The sequence below is a fragment of the Jatropha curcas genome, chromosome 7 (assembly GCF_041381405.1).
Source record: "Jatropha curcas cultivar XTBG-Jc1 chromosome 7, XTBG_Jcur_1.0, whole genome shotgun sequence".
NCBI classification, from domain to species: Eukaryota; Viridiplantae; Streptophyta; class Magnoliopsida; order Malpighiales; family Euphorbiaceae; genus Jatropha; species Jatropha curcas.
Window position 1 is genome coordinate 15,743,709 of NC_143157.1, and position 6,918 is coordinate 15,750,626.

General features: G+C 40.2%; 1 non-coding gene across 1 annotated transcript; it reads left to right on the forward strand.

Moving 5' to 3' along the window:
• The first annotated feature begins 5,816 nt into the window (after positions 1–5,816).
• On the forward strand, positions 5,817–5,922 carry LOC119369336 (small nucleolar RNA R71). Its single transcript, XR_005177010.2, has one exon. It is a non-coding gene; the product is annotated as a small nucleolar RNA R71 (small nucleolar RNA).
• The last annotated feature ends 996 nt before the right edge of the window (positions 5,923–6,918 follow it).

Genomic DNA, 6,918 nt, shown 5'->3' on the forward strand with positions numbered 1-6,918 from the left:
AGTTCAAAATCCTAGCTAAGAAGCCTAAAACGAATTTTGCTTGGTGGAGATGTAGGCAAAAACCGGATAAAAGATGAATAAGAACTTAAGAATTCTAGAGTTAAGGGAGCATAAACTAAGTCCTTCATTTCAAGAAATTGTCCCCACCCTATTCGCCTAAGAGGTTCTAACACAATGTCTCTAAGACCTACTTGTGCTAAAGCAGTTTCATCAATGAATCGATTCGGTAAAATTGGCCGAAGAGATAATTTTGTGTACCTTTCTTGTTGATCTGATGAGGCAAAGTCGAAAGGAATTGCTGGAGGTGAAGGAGGTTGAGGAGCCGTGGAGGATCGCGAAGTTGAACGCTTTCGAGCGGCAACAGAGGATGCGGGTCTGCTGCGTTTGTATCTTGGGGGCATTGTTGGATGTGCTTAGGTCAAAATTGTTGGGTGGAAAGTGTTGGATTTGAGAGAGAAAAGGAGAAGAAAAGAGAAATTTTTAGAGAAAAGTTGACGGCTAGGGCGTGCGAGGTGGGAAAGATAGGGTTTGGGGGCGTGCTCTTTAAATAGGGGCGCCAATAAATGAGTTGGTCTGATCGTGGCATGGCCGTGCTGGTGAGCACGGCCTGGGCGTGCTCCCCTCTGACCTGCAAAACAACAAAAGTGGCGTACCTGGCACGGGCGTGCTACATAGCACGGCTTGGGCGTGCTCTTCTCTGCCTCTTAAGTTCTTTTCGCGCTCGCGCATATGAAAATCGCGCTCGCGTATTTTGCTGGCAAACTTTCTGCCTCTCAAAGGTGCTTTCTCGCGCCCGCGCATATGAATGTCGCGCTCGCGACTTCAGTGCGCGCCCGCGTATATGAATGTCGCGCTCGCGACTTTGCTTTGCAAATCTTCTGACTCTCTTTTCTAATTGTCGCGCTCGCGCTTGTGAATGTCGCGCTCGCGACTTGGGCATTTTTCTTTGTTGGGACTTGCTTCGTAGCGCGACTTGGGCGTGCCACTTAGCACGGCTAGGGCGTGCTCTCCTCTGACCTTCAAGTGTGTTAATCTCTTTTCTATGGCATGGGCGTGCTGATGGGCACGCTTGGGGCGTGCGGGATCCTCACCCCATGGCACGGGCGTGCTCTACTCTGGATTCTCTTTTTCCTACAAAAAACTCTAACTAGAACAAAACAACAATTATGGAGAAAATTTGGGGTTTTTTGTTCAATTAAAATATAAAACACAACAAATAAAAGGAATCAAAATTTGGCAAGGAAAATTAGATGGGTTGTCTCCCACAAGCACTCTTGTTTAACGTCGTTAAGTTCGACGCACTTAGCCTAGTTTAGGTTAAGCAAGACCGATTGCACTTTTGATGGGTTCGAAGTTTTCATTATGATAGCTTCTCAGACGTTGAGCATTCACCTTGAAACTTCGATTTGTCTTACCATCTACTATTTCAATTGCACCATGAGGAAAAATTTCCTTGATTGTGAATGGTCCAGACCATCTAAAGCGCAACTTACCAGGGAATAACCGGAGCCTAAAGTTGTAGAGCAAGACCTGCTGGCCTACCTTCAGATCCCTCATGATAATGCGCTTATCGTGCCATTGTTTGGTGCGATCTTTGTATATTTTGGCACTTTCATAAGCATGGAGGCGCATTTCATCCATCATGTTTAACTGTAACAATCGCTTTTGACCAACTTCCTTTGCATTGAAGTTAAGAAATTGAATGGCCCAAAACGCCTTATGTTCTAACTCTACAGGAAGATGACAAGCCTTACCATACACCATGCGATATGGAGACATACCTATAGGCGTTTTGAATGCCGTTCTGTAGGCCCAAAGAGCATCGTCTAGCTTTTTGGACCAATCCATTCGTGATTGTCCAACAGTGGTTTCAAGGATCTTCTTGATTTCCCTGTTAGTGACTTCTACTTGTCCACTTGTTTGAGGATGATATGGAGTACCTACACGATGAGTGACACCATATTTTGAAAGAAGGGAATCTAAATACTTATTACAAAAATGCTTACCTCCGTCTGTGATTATTGCTCTAGGAGTGCCATGTCTTGTAAAAATGTTTTTCTTGATGAAGCTCATTACACTTTTGGCATCGTTATTTGGAAGAGCAACAGCCTCTGCCCATTTTGACACATAATCCACCGCCACTAGAATGTATTGATTTGAACATGATGGCGGAAAAGGTCCCATGAAGTCCAAACCCCATACGTCGAAGATTTCGACTTCAAGGATGCTATTGAGGGGCATCTCATGTCTCTTCGAGATGTTACCCAACCTTTGACAACGATCACATAAACGAACATAGTTATAAGCATCTTTAAAGAGATTAGGCCAATACAAACCACTTTCTAGTATACGCGCAGCTGTTTTGCTTGCTCCAAAGTGACCTCCACATTCCATTGAATGGCAAAATTTAAGGACACTTTCTATTTCAGTCTCTGGTATACATCGCCTGAATAGCTGATCACTGCAATACTTGAAAAAGAATGGCTCCTCCCAATAGTAGAATTTGATATCATGAAAAAATTTTTTTCTTTGTTGGTAAGAAAAATTTGGAGGAGGAATTTTGCAAACAAGATAATTAACTATGTCAGCGTACCAGGGGGTTTGAGCATTTGCTACTAGAAGAAGTTGCTCATGAGGAAAGCTTTCATTGATTTGTAGCTCGCTTGTATCTTCTTCCCCCAATTCAAGCCTGGAAAGATGGTCAGCAACGAGGTTCTCGGTCCCCTTTTTGTCGCGAATTTCTAGGTCAAATTCTTGTAATAAAAGTACCCAACGAATGAGAGGCTTTGCATCTTTCTTTTCCAGCAAGTATTTGATGGCAGAGTGATCTGTGTAGACGATTGTTTTAGCTCCAATTAGATATGCCCTGAATTTGTCAAAAGCAAAAACAATAGCCAACAATTCCTTTTCCGTAGTTGCATAGTTTAATTGCGCATCATTCAAGGTGCGACTGGCATAATAAATAACATGCAACTTCTTGTCTTTTCTTTGTCCAAGAACAGCTCCTACAGCATGATCACTAGCATCACACATAAGCTCGAAAGGTAAAGTCCAATCTGGTGTAGTGATGATCGGGGCTGAGATTAACTCTTTCTTCAACCTGTTAAAAGCATCTAAATATTCTTTGTCAAAATTAAATGGAACATCTTTAACTAACAAATTGCAAAGAGGTTTAGTGATTTTTGAGAAATCCTTTATGAATCTCCTGTAAAACCCTGCATGCCCAAGAAAACTTCTTATACCTTTTACTATGTTAGGAGGAGGTAGTTTTTCAATTACCTCAATCTTTGCCTTGTCTACTTCAATTCCTTTTTGAGAGATTTTATGCCCTAAGACAATGCCTTCACTAACCATGAAATGGCATTTTTCCCAATTTAACACAAGGTTAGTATCTTCACATCGTTGCATTACTAGAGATAAATTATGAAGACATGCATCGAAGGAAGAACCAAACACAGAAAAGTCGTCCATGAATATCTCAATAAATTTTTCCACCATATCAGAAAAGATGGACATCATGCACCTTTGAAAGGTTGCAGGGGCATTGCATAGCCCAAAAGGCATTCTCCTGTAGGCAAAAGTGCCATAAGGACAGTTGAATGTGGTTTTCTCTTGGTCTTCAAGGCCTATAGGTATTTGAAAGTACCCTGAATAGCCATCTAAGAAACAATAAAAAGGATAACCTGCAAGTCTTTCAAGCATTTGATCAATAAAGGGAAGGGGAAAATGGTCCTTGCGTGTTGCTTTATTTAGTTTTCTATAATCTATGCATACACGCCAACCTGTGACTGTTCTTGTGGGGATTAATTCATTGTTTTCATTAGAAATAACAGTCATACCTCCCTTCTTTGGAACAACTTGGACAGGACTCACCCAATTACTGTCTGAAATTGGATAAATGATGCCGGCGTCTAAAAGTTTGATGATTTCAGCCTTGACTACCTCTTTCATGTTAGGATTCAATCGCCTTTGGTGCTCGATTGAAGGTTTGTAGTCTTCTTCCATCAAGATCTTATGCATGCACACACTTGGGCTTATTCCTTGTAGATCCGAGATCGACCACCCTAATGCTTTCTTATGCCTACGTAGAACCTGCAACAACCTTTCCTCTTGATCAAGTGTTAAGTGAGAAGAAATAATAACAGGAAAAGAATGCTCCTCACCTAAAAGTGCATGTTTTAAATGAGGTGGAAGTTGTTTTAGTTCATGCTTAGGTGATTCCTTTTCTTTTTCATTCAGGACGCTTGATTCATTAATGTTATTTTCAACATGCAAAGTGGTTTCCACACATTCATCAACAACATCAATTCTAAAACAGTCTCCATGATCCATAGGAAGTTTACAAGATTTAAGTACATCGAAGACAATCTCTTCCTGTCCAACTCTTAGAGTTAACTTACCTTCATAGACATCAATTAATGCTCTTGCAGTTGCAAGAAAAGGTCGTCCCAGGATTAGAGATCCTTCCCTGTCTTCATCAATGTCAAGAATAACAAAATCAACAGGAAAAATGAATGTACCTACCTTTACAAGCACGTCTTCTACAATTCCTCTAGGATATTTAATTGAACGATCTGCTAGTTGCAAAGACATCCTTGTTGGCTTGAGTTCTCCCATACCTAGCATCTTAAAAACTTCATAGGACATAAGATTGATGCTAGCACCCAAATCTGCCAAAGCTTTTTCAAAGTCAAGATTACCAATGTTACAAGGGATAGAAAAACTTCCTGGATCTTTTAACTTTGGAGGCAGTTTGTTTTGGATAATCGCACTGCACTCCTCGGTTAACATTACCGTTCCTTGATCATCAATTTTTCGTTTCTTGCTCAAGATATCTTTTAGGAATTTAGCATAGCTAGGCATTTGAGCAAGAGCTTCAGCAAAAGGAATATTGATTTGGAGCTTCTTAAACACATCCAGGAACTTGAGGAAGCTCTTGTCATCTTGTGCTTTCTTTAATCTTTGGGGAAAGGGAATAGGAGGAACATAGGGTTTTACCTTTTCTTGTTCTTCTACGTCAATGATAGGCACCTTTGGCTGTTCTTTTTCTTCCTTTTCTTTCCTTGGTGGTTCATCTAATTGTTTGCCGCTCCACAAGGTAATAGCCTACACTTGTTCTTTGGGATTCTTTTCAGTATTGCTAGGTAACGTACCTTGAGGTCGAGATGCCATCATGTTTGCAAATTGTCCCAATTGGATTTCTAAATTCCTTATTGCAGCCTGCTGGATTTTATGGTTCTCTCTAGTTTCATTCATGAATTCCATGTGTGATTTGGAAAGAGCAGTGAGGAGGTCGTCATGAGATTTCTTTTCCGGAGGATGGAAACCAGGTGGTGCATTCAAGGCATTGTTAGGATTACCATAGGATAGATTAGGATGGTTCCTTAACCTGTTGTCATATGAATTTGAATAAGGGTAATTCTTTCTTCCTTGATTCATCACATAGTTCACTTGCTCCAAAGTTTGTGGATTTAAAGAGTCCATGATGCATTCACCAATTCCATGCTGTCCATTGCACCTATCACAAACTTGCATAACAGAATTTACAGGATTAGTAGTTAACATGTCCAATTTCCTTACCATGTTATCTACTTTGGCATTAAGTGCTGTAATGGCGTCTATTTCATAGACTCCTGCAGTCCTTCTTCTTTCGGTATTGTTTTGGTAGTGGCTGTTGCTTGCCATTTCCTCTATCAACTCATATGCTTCATCAATTCCTTTCTTTTCAAAGGATCCACCTGCAGCTGCATCTAAGGTAATTTTGATGTTAGGAGATAATGCATTATAGAAAGTTTGTACCTGTAACCACTTGGGCAAACTGTGATGTGGGCACTTTCTTAACAAGTCCTTGAATCTTTCCCAAGCTTCATACAAGCTCTCTTGATCATGATGAGCAAATGTCATTATCTCATTGCGCAACTTGGTGGTTTTTGAGGATGGAAAGAATTTAGCTAAGAATTTTTGAGCTAATTCATCCCATGTGGTGAAACTTCCAGCTGGACATGATTGTAACCAGGATCTTGCTTTATCCCTAAGAGTAAAAGGGAAAAGTCTCAGCTTGATTGCATCTTCAGAAACACCGTTTTGCTTGAATGTGTCACAAATTTCCAAAAAGTTGGTGATGTGAGCATTAGGATCTTCACTAGGCAAACCCCCATATTGGATTGAGGTAGAAAGCATTTGGATGATTGCAGGTTTAATCTCAAAGTTATTAGCTTCTACCCTAGGTCTAGTAATACTTGAGGTTGTCCCATTCAGATTAGGTGTTGTATAATCCCTTAAGGTTCGAACCGGATGTTGAAGTGGTGGTCCAACTATGTTTTCATTCTCGTTTTCGTTTTCGTTGGCCATGTCTGCTTCTTGTTCGGTTTTTACTTCTTGCGTTTTTCTTGCAGTGTTGAGCCTTCGAAGAGTTCGTTCAATTTTCGGATCGAAGATTAGAGGTTCAGTCCTCCTTGATCTCCTTTGCATAAAACAGCCTGGAACAGTACTTAAAAGAAAATTAAACAAAACGAAAGAGTGTCTAAATTAATAACAGGGTAATTCGTATTGATATTGATACGCCAATCCCCGGCAACGGCGCCAAAAACTTGACAACGCTTTTCGCAAGTGTACGAAATCGCAACAAGTAATATAGAGTAAGAGAGTATCGTATCCACAGGGATTGTTTATCAATTACCAAAATTATGTTAACCTATTATTATTTAGACGATGATAAGAGAGATTCGCTGTACGGTAAATAAAATTTGAAATAAAAATAGAAGAGATCAAACACAAAATTCATGTGAAAAGAAATCAGGGGATTTAGTTACTAGGGAATTTGATTTCACTTAATTCTATCCAGTTTATTTTATTAGTTTATTAATCAATTTTAATTGTTCAAGTAGGAGAAACAACCCTAAAGTCACTAACAAGCTC